Source organism: Leuciscus leuciscus (genome assembly GCF_965113295.1).
Source record: "Leuciscus leuciscus genome assembly, chromosome: 25".
NCBI lineage: Eukaryota > Metazoa > Chordata > Actinopteri > Cypriniformes > Leuciscidae > Leuciscus > Leuciscus leuciscus.
The window spans coordinates 6,040,598-6,053,246 of NC_138724.1; the positions used below are offsets into that span (position 1 = coordinate 6,040,598).

The following is a 12,649-nucleotide window of genomic DNA, read 5'->3' on the forward strand; positions in this document are numbered from 1 at the left end:
CTATTTAGTACTGCCCTGAAAAAGCTTTTTCACATAACAGATGTTTAATAGCCTAGTTCACAAGACAAAATACAAGACACATTACATAGGCTTGATTTTTAATAGTGTGTGTCCTTAACTGAAGTATCCACAAATGTTTGTTTTTTTAATGGTTGTTCATGAGTCCCTTGTTTGTCCTGAACCCAATGGTTCATATAAATCCAGCTTCTGCACATTCTTTGCTTTTCCAGAATCTTCTGCATATTTGACTGCTTTCTAGCAGTGATTGTATGATTTTGGGATCCATCTTTTCACACTGGGACTCATACACAACTATTACAAACCCTGTAAACATTCAGTGATGCTCAAGAAGGAAGCATCCGTTAAGAGCCAGGGGGTGTAAACTTTTGAACTGGATCATTTGTGTAAATTGTTCTTATTTTGATTAAAAATTCATTAATTAATTTAGTCCTGCCCTTCAGAGGCTAAATAAGCCTCCATATTAGCATGTAAAACAAAATAAGAAAAATGTACACATCCCCATCATCTTGCTCAAAGTTTACCCCTGGGTCTTAATGCATCGAGTTGCACTCTTGAGCATTACCTTGTAGATTCTGAAAGATGTTCAATAGGTAAACGTATGACTGCAACTATGCATTCCAATCCTTTTGTAAAGGTTAAAAAATTAATTTAAGAGCTCAGTGGTGAGACCTTTCGCCGGAATTTGATTGACATCTCATAATGCAGATATCCACCATTTTTGTGTGACAAACAAACCAAAGACCCTGGTTTACAAACAGTGTGGTTTGTTGCCCTCTGCTGGTTTGGAGATGAACAGTCACAGGTTTAGTGTGAACCTTTGGAGTCGATCTGAGAGACTGTAGACATTAAAACAACTAACATATAGGAGATATATTAGCTGAATAAATAATTGTACGTGACCATGACAAGATGTAAAGATTGCTGACAGTGTTTGGAACTGGCTCACTAGCTCACTGACCTGCTGTAAAGCTGCAGCTTCTGCCCCTGCTGACTGCTCCAAGAAAATAAGAGGGAGATGCTCACAGAGGCTGTTGCACACCAAGAGCTGCAGGTAGAGAAAATAAGATACCAGATTAAAAAAAGTAACATTATCTGAACAAAAAAAAAACATTAAAAAAACATTAATGGGGGATAAGACGATGGTGGCCATGGCAGGGGTAAGAGTGTGACAAAAAAATCTATATAAACAGAGGTGTGTGTGCTTGTGTGTCTACAGTACACACTGATGTGATCATGATTTACAATTGCATTGTGGCTCTGAGATGTAGTTGGATTTTGATTATGTCTAATCAAAAATATAAATAAAGGAACTAAAATGTGTGTGTGTTCATTCTGTTGGCACCTACTAAAAATCACAGTGTAGCATTAATCTTACCAATAAGTGGAGGATGAGTGGTTGTAGTCATTTATAACTGAAATTTCCTGTTGGCTGTGTCCCTTAAAATGTTAATGACATCATTGTCATTTATTGGAATGTCCTTCTCAATGGCCAACAGAAGAAGGTCGGACAATCTCTCCTCTTTGCAAAGGCTGCGAAGTTTGGTTTTCACCAGCTTCAGTTTTGAGAAGGAACGTTCCACAGTTGCTGTGTTCACCGGAAGTGTGCCATTTGTCTTCAGCAGCTGAGTCATGTTGGGGAAAACTAGATGTGCATTGTTTTCCTTGACCACTGAAAGAATAGATGACACATTGACTGGTGGTGGGCATGAGTATGATGTATGGAAGACCTTCAATTCTGTCTGCAATTTGTCTTCATCTTCAATGTTATAGAACTGGCAGTTTCTTCACCGCCTGGAGTGCTGCTGTTGGGATGCTAGCTGTTTTCCAGTTCTCTAGGACTGCCAGGCAATGGAAGGCATGCAGGTTTTCCCATTTGGAATTATCTCCTCCTTTAAAGCGTCTGTGAAGCTCTTGTATCATTGTGTCCACAAAAACGTAATACACTTTAACAGAGTAGTACTCCAGCAAAGTTGGGAAAGCATGGTCAGTCGTAGCTGATGTGGCACAAACTTGAACTTCTCTGGCACTTTCCTCCTCCTAGCTTGACCAGGGACCTCAGATGGAGGATCCAGGCCCACTGATGCAGACTTCTCTGTAGCCTGTTTATAAATGTTCTCAAACTCTTCTTCTGTTCTGCTGTAGGCAAGCCTCTTTAAAACTCCATCAACAATGCTGTATGCTGCAGCCAGGTCCATGTCTTTCTGCTACAATGCATCAGATGCAACTGCAGTCACCTAGAAGATTGGACAGGTCATCTCCAAACACAAGAAGAACTCAAAATTTATGCTTTTTAGAAGGATCATTGCATCACCAGCTGAGGAGTCTGGGGGATCTTGTGAGGACCTTCACCAGAGTTTTAAGTGCACTCTCTCTACAGGCCCACCGAGTATCTGACAGCTCTTTTTCTTCAGGATTCTTCAGCTCCAGTGGACGCTGATCGGGTGCTTCCTCTTCTGCATTTCAATAAATGCAGAGTGCCGTTTTGATGAGTTGGCCATATAAGTGTGTTTTTTTCAACTAGATTGAAACTTCACACTTACTACCAATACCTGATTAAGGCAGTGTGCCTGACATCGCACACACACAGCCTTTGGATTTTGCCGTATAGTTCCCACTCATGTTCACAGCCCCATCATAACCTTGACCCCGGATGTTTTCTATTTTCAGGTCATTTTCTTCTAGTAGAGCCATCACAAGACTTTCAAGAGCATCTCCGCTTGTTGAATGCACATTGCACACCTGAATGAATCGCTCCTTTATTTTCATGTTGTGTACATATCTCACAACAAACGAAACCTGTTCAGTGTGAGACACATCTGTCGTTTCATCCAGAAGTATCGGAAAGATTCTGCTCTCTTGAATTTCTTCTCTGAAGACATGTTTTACTGATATGGCCAAAGCTTTGATTAAGTCATTCTGGGTTGTGTTCGAGAGGAGCGAGACAAGAGGTCTTTTTGGGGTTCCCTGCTTCTCTTTTACGGCATCAAGGTGTAATTTAGTTACACTGTCATACTTGCTGAACAACTCCACTAACTCTAAGAAATTGATTTTGGCTCGATGGAGTCTCATCATCTCCCCTGAAAGACATGCCCTGTCTTGCCAGGAAAAGAGTAATGACAATCAGACGAGACAACACTTCTCTGTTCCTCTCCCTCTCTTTGTCTTTTGCAGCTTGCGACTCAAGGTCACCCACTTCAAATGCTCTCTCCAGTAATTTTTTCTTGAATGAGTTCCACCTCTTCATATCACACATGTGAGCCTCTGAGGAACAGTGCTCTTTCATGTTTTCTAAAGCCTTCCTCCAGCAATTTAACTCTACAGTTTTCCAGTTAGTGTGACACTTTTTTTTATGAAAAGCCAAATGTTCATCCCTGTGGATGCCTGATGACATCTCTAATCACCGGCAGTTTTTGACAGTTCACAGCCTGGGAAGTTCCGTTTGCAGGTGACGGACACAGCCGGAATCATACCTTGGGATGGGTGTGGACGGGGGGGGTATCAGCAGAAGTGTGAATGGTTCTGATTCCGATATATGCTCCATATATAGTAATATTGTATAGGCTATTCATGTAACTTATTTCATAGGCTACAGTATAGCCTAACTAAGGACATGAATGAACATATTAGGGAATGAAAATAGACATTTGTGTGGGAGATGTTGATGAAATATAAGAGCTTTATTGATACAGCATAGAAAAAATTTATACACACAAGCAATACGAGTTAGCCAGAGGCTACGGTCTTTACATGTGGTTTCAGATCATACTGCATCAACGGTACAGTCTTTTTAGTCAGAAATCATGTCAGTGTTGATGCCTGACCATCGATAAAAGAACATATAGATAATCTTACTAGATGATTAGATAATTGCATTTGAAATATTTTACTTTCAATAAAACATTTGCAATAGATTTGTAAAAGGTGTTTTTATGCATGTTTGACACGGATTTTTGTTGCATTTACACTGTTCTGACCACTGGGGGTCATCGTGGAGACGGGGGTCGGATTGATTCGAAGCCTCGACACAATACGGCACATTTGCTTCAACTGTTTGACGAAGTTCCACGAAGCCTTGATCTGCCAAAAATCTGCAAATAAAAGTGTGTGGACAGCCTTAAGATGTTGAATTTCAGAGGAACTATCCTACAGCAAACACTGAACCAGACTATTTAAACGTTGAGCAAGGAATCTCATTGGTTACAGGATCATCAGAAGCCAATCAGCTTGTGTCATTTGGTAATGATGTGATTGCTTACAGAATGCATGTAAAGGACTGATCATCCTGTGCCATCTAGATCCAACCCTGGTCCTGTAGACCCTCAACTCCATTATTTGGAGACAATGAGCATATGAACCGTTGGGCCGCTGCTTATATTTATCACGCAGTAAAAATGCCTAAAACCAGTCGTCTGTGGATGAGTCTGAAACAAGGACTGGTGGCACAGATGCAGTGAAAGGAGAGTTTTAGAACGACGGGACACTCATTTATAGGAGACTTTATTCAACAGGAAGAACAGCTTGTTCAGCACGTTATACGTCATTACGCTATTTCACGTAATGGATTATTTGGTTGCATGTAAATGTAGCCAATGTAGGAGAATAGTTATTATGCGCAAACAGTGAGAAACTCTGTATATTCGTGTGCGTATGTAAAAAAATCTATTCTAAGCTTGTGACATATGAACCGCATTAACCCGATTGCATGTTTAGCATTCATGTAAACATTACATTCAGATGGCAATGAATTCAGTCCAATTGAAACAAAAGTTGTGCATGTAAACATAGTGACTGTAGGCGATACTCTAGGACCAGGAACCACTGATCTAGAGTTTCATGACTGAACTCAATATATATATATATATATTTTTGACTGTGTGTATTTGTGTGTAAATGTGTGTCAGTATATTTAATGTTACTGTGCTTCGGCCATTTAAAGCCGTTCTTTTAACCCTGTCAGTAAAGCTGTTTGACTCTGATGAGTCTGAGGTGAGTCTGTATCTCGTCCTGATCTCTCTTCGGTCTCGTCGTGAGCTCACAGTCTACAGCAGCTTTTGCATTCAGAGGGTGTTTTATATGATCAGCACATGCTTCACTCTGCATGTGTTTATAGCTCTATGAACTGAACATGACATGATCAAGAGCTCTTCTTCATCAACCAACAAACATGACTTTCAGCATCATCTTCCTCTTGACTCTGGCAGTGTTTAGTTCAGGTTTGAATAATGATTTATGATTGTATTTTCAAACACTAATAACACTATATCATTACAATCAACATCACTCTTGTGTTTATGAAGAGAATGAGTCAGTGTTTCAATATGATCATCATGTTTTAGGTGTAATATATGATCCTGTCAATCAAACTGAACAGACTGCATTCAGTCACTTCTGCTGTCTGGACGTGATGCTTTCCATTTGAGACACAGAAACTTTTACATTCTTACACAATTACTGTCACAACGGATGATTTGTGATCATGTTTTTAAATGATTTTTATTATATTTGTATATTTTAAATACCATCACCTTCTTTTGCAGAAGTGAAAGTGTTCCAGTCCAGATCATGTAACCAATCAAAGAGTGAGACTGAAACCCCATTTGCATTGTCAGGGTGGAGTGATTGTGATCCTCTCAGAATAGAGCAGCTCTGTCTCCAGAGACCATGTTCAAACCCCAAGAGCTTTATTTGACATTTACTGCTACATCAACCTTCTGAAAAGCACCTGCATCTTCATCTGTTAGTTGAATGATGTTGTCAGACACAAAGTGAACTTGTTGAGAAGCTTTATTGAATGTTGCAGCAAACACAGCAGATTGAAAGATCACACACACACACACACACACACACACACACACACACACACACACACACACACACACACACACACACACACACACACACACACACTCTTTCAGTATTGAGTTGTAAATCACTACAGCTGCAGCACTAGACTCATGTGAATCCTGCCTGACACAGGACACTCAGATACGGCTCATCTTCAGGAGAGAAACATCAGCACTCAGAGCTCTTGTGGAACGAGACCTCATGAGGAGCTCCATCATGTGTTACTCTGCAGACGTACAGCTCTCCCTCTTCCCAGCGTGCTTTGCTGAGGGTCAGGACGCTACTGCGGCTGTAGCGGCCGTCCTGCTGGCTCTCTGCGCTGGTCAGAACCCCCTCGGTGACCTCTGACCCGTCCAGTGTCCAGCTCACCAGCGCCCCCTGTGGAGAGTAAGAGCTGAGCAGGCAGAGCAGTGCGGCTGAGTCTCCAGAGATCTGCAGAGAAGAGGGCGGCAGCAGAGACACTGAGGGCTTCACTGTGGGACCAGCTGCAGGAGACAAACACAACACATTCACACACACACACACACACACACACACACACACACACACACACACAGACACACACACACACGCACACACACACGCACACACACACACACACACACACTTTGTTTAAAGCTTTCATACATATTGCATTATAAAAGTATTTTAATGCATTAATTATGCACTGCTATATACATTAAAATGCATGCATGATCTAATCAATAAGTGTAACAGCAGTTATAACACATATTATCTATTATCAGGCCGATCTGACTGCTTTAATTCCAGCAATTATTCACTCTGAACATAAATATCTTAAATTTTGAGATATTCACCTGAGCTGAAAATGTAACTCAATTTCAAACAGAGTTAAAACACAATTGAATCACACAGAATGAACAAAACACTGAATTATAAGCACAACATGAGCAAAAGAGATTCAGTATCATTGACTGAACTACAGAAAGCAGCAACATTTACATTCTGATGTCAAATCTCTTTTTTCCATGTATGATTTCTACAATAAAAGATGAACTAAATATGAACTCAGTGTAGAAATAAATGAAGGTAAAACAAACCTGTAATAAACTGATTAAACTCATAGTGAGACACAGTGTGGAAACATGTTTAGAATTTTATAAAATTTTTCTATATATGTTGTTGAAAGGAATAATGCTTTTCTTATAATAATATAATTGTTTTAGATTAAATAATTATACAAAAATATCAGTAACACTTTAATTAAAGCCTTTTATACATATTGCATTATAAAAAAGATTTTTAATGCATTAATTATATATTATTTTACACATTATAATGCATGTATGATCTCATCAATAATTGTAACCACGATTATAACACTTTATAATATTATCTATTCATTGTTACACCTCAAAAAAAATTATAGATGTAACAAGGAATTAACTTGCAAATAACTTTCAAATTTAACTTTGGTTACAGTTATTTATGAAAACATATATGACATTATAACATACGCTATTGATACCTTTATAATGCATTATACATAAAGGCTTTAAGTAAAGTTTCGCCACAATATCTAATAATCATTATTAATAATAAACGTTGTTCTTTTTTCAACTGTAAAACACTTTCTGAAATGAAAATTGTGTATTTTTAAAATATAATATTTAAATTTACTAATTTATTAGGTGATTAAAAAGACTTACATTTGATTACCAGTTTAGTTCCTCCACCGAATGTGTACCACAGTGATACAATCTAATGAAACGCTCGTACAAAAACCTCTATTCCACTCGAGTGAACACACACTCCAGCAGAGAGAGAGAAACAACACTTCAACACACTGATATTAGAAGATCCTCAGCTCTTCTCAACACTCACTCATTCAGATTTGACTAAATGCTTTCTGATATAACACTGTTTAAAGAAATATATTTGATGAGCTGTGACCTCTGAGGTGACCTCTGACCTCTTTGATCATGGATGATGTTGTGGAGTTTCTCATAATGATGCTTCTGTTCTTCATATGCAGATCAATCATCATGATTCACAGAAAAACCTGCAGCTTCAGACTTCAATCTTCAGTGAAAATCTCTTCAAATAATGAGTTTATTGAATATTAGAGCCAAAGTCAATAGAAAGTGTCAACTATGAAAATATAAAAGGTATTTTGCATGTTCTACACAGTCGCGCATGTTTTCATATTCAAGGTCTGTTCTAAAAGTATCTGGACTGGTTATGAATCTCCACACAAGATCATGAAACGTGAACAAGCTCTAATATGTCTCCATCTTTAACAGCCTGTTTCTTCTCCATTTGATGATTTCAGACACACATGAGGCTTCATGATAGATGGAGTGACACCATGAACTCTGATTAGAGATTCACAATCAGTCCTGATACTTTCTGAACAGACTCATGATTCATGATCTTACTTTAGTGATGGCGGTTCATCTAGTGGAAGTGTAGCAGTGATGATGGTCACATGACTGAATATGGACACAGAGATGGACGTTCATCTGCACATCCTCAGTGTCTCAGGAGTCACAATAAAAATACTAAATAAAGTCATGATTCTGTAACTCTAGTGTATATTAGTTTGTTATCAGCACAAGCTGTTGTAAATCCTGCCCACTTCTTTGCATTGTCAGCACATGCTTCAGTGCTCTGAGAGTGTTTATAGTGCTGTGAGTTTAACACTTCATGACTGAGAGCAGAACACAATCTTCATCATCACACAAGACTAAACTACAGCAATGAACACAATCAACATCTTCATCTGGACCATTGCACTGTTTATTCAAGGTTTGTGTAATACAGCTTTTATAATGATTATTAGTTCTCTTAAAATGTGAAATATATATTAATCATTTTTGTTTGTGTTTTCTTTCAGAGTGTAGAGGACAGATCACTGTAACTCAGAGTCCATCAATACCAGCAGTTCAACCAGGAGAAGAAGTCAGAATAAACTGTAAAACCAGCAGTAATGTGGCTGTGCATAATGGTAATCAAGGTTTAGCCTGGTACTCACAGAAACCTGGAGAAGCTCCTAAACTCCTCATATATTATGCAACAACCCGTAATACTGGAACTCCATCTAGATTCAGTGGCAGTGGATCTGACAGTGATTTTACTCTGACCATCAGTGGAGTCCAGACTGAAGATACAGGAGATTATTACTGTCAGAGTGCACATGTTATCTTACACGGCATCAACACGGAGGCTGAAGATACAGGAGACTGTCTGAGCACTGTCTTACAGGCCCTCAACATTGAACCTGTGATCACACAGTGATAAAGAGTCGTACAAAAACCTCTGTCAGTCAGACGTCACAGTGACTGCACTGATACAGCTGAGAGAAACTGCAGCTGCTGATGGAGGATCACAAACTACACAATATCAAACCTTTCACAGACTTTATTTATGTATTATGATGTAAGTAAACATATCTACATATAAAATATAACACAATCTAACATCTCTTACTAAACTGGACTAAAATGTGGAGAAAATGTGAGTGGTGCTTGTGGCTGTAAAACTTTCCACTACAATATTATCTATATTATTACTATATTAAAGTCAATCCTTTAATTGCACTTCCATACTTCACCCACTCGAGGGTCACATGTCTTTTACATTACTCAGTGGAAGTAATGTTACTCAGAGTACAGTGGAAGCCCTGAACCGGCATTGTGACATGGAAAAATAAATAAATCTATAATTACGTGTGGTCATGGTCCAAAATTAACACCGGCAAGTGCCAAATGCGGGTAGATTTTCCGTTTGGCGAGTAAATCTCAAAAGGCTATCCGCCACAATGGCGGGTGAATGTTCATACCAAAATAGTAATGTAATAAAATGTTTCTTACAATTGCATTTTGTAAGGTTATAAAACATCTGGCATGATGGCTCGGAGTTGTTGTGTTTGCCAGTCACTAATCTGAGGACGAGGTTAGCTAGACACAGAACATCTCTAGCGCTACAAGCGCTACTCGCGGCTCTGTCTCGGGGGCTGGAAGGTAAACAGTGTCGCTAGACTTGGAGCGCTAGAGAGACGGTCTGTTGCTAGCTAGTACTGCAGCTAACTTCCGGTCTGCAGCTCGCTGCCGCTTATTAGCTGATATGTGGCGACACCAGGAGTGAGCCAACCTTTGAAACAAAAACCCACAGATGAAAAGGGGGACGAATTACATAAAAAATAAAGTTTTGTGAGAAATGGAGGTTTGGAGATAACAGAGTTTCAAGAGGCTGGCTACAATATGATTCTGACGCTGTTGTGATGAGTTGTTCTGTGTGTCGCCAGAATGCTAAAGATAAAAACAGAAGCAACTCATTTGTCATCGGAAATAAAACGATGAAACTTGAGAACATTCGTGACCATGAACACAGCAAGTGTCACATTACCTGCGTGTCTGTGTCCCTGGCTCAGTCGGAGCCTCTACTCTTGAAAACTTCTGTGACAGCGCTAATGGCAATGTCAGAGCAGACCAGCAAGAAGATGAAGCTACTGTTTAGGACTGTACATGCCATCGGCAAGAAGGCCAGGCCACTTTCTGACTTCGAGTGGATGTGTGAGTAAGTGGAAATGTTTTTCCTCCTGTAGCTAGACTAGTGTTTTTGTAGGTAGTTTTTAAAGACTATTTAGCAGACGTGGGCCAGTATTGGTTATTTCTCAGATTTTGTTAAGCTTTGGTTTACCTCAAAATAACTGTGTAAATACAGTAAAATAATAGGCCTGCTGATGCTGACATTGAGAGCTCCATGCTTTCCTATGGCTCTGTAACATTAGGTTAATGTTTGTCTCCAGATACTGTTTAAATTCTAAAGCAATGTGACACAATTTACTTATCAGACTTATAGTGTTGACCCTGAAATAAACTAAGGTTAGGAGGCTGTTTTCACAATCAACTACCAGCTATATTGGATAAATTTTGCTGTGGGGTCAACATACAGAAATGAGAAATGAGAACTGGCCTTTTCTGATGCCATCCGTTCCAACGTGATGTTTGAGAAAATAGAAGACCTCCTCAGTGGGCTCTACACATTCTACCACACCAGTCACTGAACAGGGCAAACCTCGTAAACAGCTTCCAGGCTCTTGGGCACACACCACTGGTGCCCACCAGAACTGGCGGGACCCGATGGGTAGGACACCTATTGCGTGCACTGGCTCACTTCCTGTGAGGTTACCAGGGGCTTGTCCAGCACCTGGAACAGGTATTGGTCTAGATTGCTACTGTATATTATGTACTCCAAAAGTCATCATCAATATGTAATGTCAAGTAAATAACAATAAGTAATATTACAATTGGTCAATGCTTTATACACTAATAAAACATGTCATTATTATTTTTTTAACAGCAAGTAATTGTCTATTTGTATGTCTTTGTTCTTTATGCATTTTAGATTCAATCTGCTGATGCCCAAAATGTCAGAGTTGTCCAGCAAGCCAAGGCCAGGAAATACTATAGTACTGTGAGGGAGGCTGTTGTTATCCGCTTCTGTGGCTTCCTGCATGACACACTAAACCCACCTGAGCAACCTGTCTGCCTGTCTGCAGAGGTCCACAATCACCATAGCAGAAGCCCACAGCTCCTTGTGCTCAACACAGGCAGTACTTAAGAAGTACAAAACCAAGTATGTTCATTTAAGCTGCAATAAGAAATACTTAAAGAGAATTAAGAGAAATGATTACATTAATAAGAGAGGGAGAATGTGAAAGAGCCTTTTATCATCAGAAAAGGGCCCATGATGAAGGCCACAATGGCCAACAACAAATTAACATTTATACGCCCTAATATTTCATAAAAACAACGTTACAGTCAGGCGCTTCTGTGTGTGAATGAATGTTTCGCTTTTAGCAAACTGTATTGCTATACTGAGTAAAAATCGACTGAAATATGTTGAAATAAAATGTATTTGTATAAGCAATGTATTAAACTGCAAATTAACATTTATATTTCTTATAATAAAAACGAAAGACCTATGTTACAGACATATGAAAGACAACATTTTGTTGATTAGTTTTGGATAGATTATACAATTTTACTGTAAAATATCTGCCACCTCAAATAAGCTTTTGTTTGCTAATTTTTGCTCATATGTTAAATATAGTATGTTTTGTCAAAAATAAAGTAATCAAATAATCAATCAAATCCTTAACTTTGAAATATGTATGATAAAATGTATACTTTAGTTTTTACAAAGAAAGATTACACTTGAATTGTTGTTGTAATTGTAACCTTTTTAATAAAAAAATATATTTACAAGGTAGATGTAAACAAACTATTAAAAGGTAAATATAAGCCTTTTCTTTAAATAATTTTTATTGTGTTTTATTAGTGACAAATTTGGGGAGAGGATAAATATTCCAGAACTGAAAATACAGTATTAGAATTAACTGCACAATTACTAGACATGTTTTCCTTGGATATTATAGGCCAATTTGCAAGCACAATTTGTGGAAAAATAAAAAAAAATTGAGATGCTTCCAACTGTTGCTCTTGTATTCTTTCTTGTGACACACCTGAATGAATGGCTCATTAAGTATGCGGGCCCCATTGTCTCCTCAGGTGCGAACCACTAAATATGCATAAAGGTGTCATTGGATCGTTGACGCCCTTTGCGCATATAGCCTTTCCAAACAGAAAGTGCTTTGCAAAATTTAAATCAATGTATTGTGTTATGTGAATGATTAGGCAGGATGATTTTCACATCATTTTGAAGAAAAAAAACTAGGCGACAACATCAATTAGTCGAAAGTCTTATTGACACATATTTAGTATGTGTTTTGTGGCCTTATTTCAGAAACTTTAGTTTT

The 12,649-nt window shown here is 38.6% G+C and overlaps 2 gene segments (V, D, J or C); one reads left to right on the forward strand and one right to left on the reverse strand.

Moving 5' to 3' along the window:
* Positions 1–6,033: 6,033 nt before the first annotated feature.
* Positions 6,034–7,873, reverse strand: LOC309490003 (immunoglobulin lambda constant 7-like). The segment is given in 2 exons: positions 7,780–7,873; positions 6,034–6,350 (listed from the first exon to the last, which is right to left on the reverse strand).
* Positions 7,874–8,543: 670 nt separating this feature from the next.
* LOC309490031 (immunoglobulin kappa variable 3-15-like) lies at positions 8,544–12,391 on the forward strand. The segment is given in 3 exons: positions 8,544–8,634; positions 8,723–11,046; positions 11,236–12,391.
* The last annotated feature ends 258 nt before the right edge of the window (positions 12,392–12,649 follow it).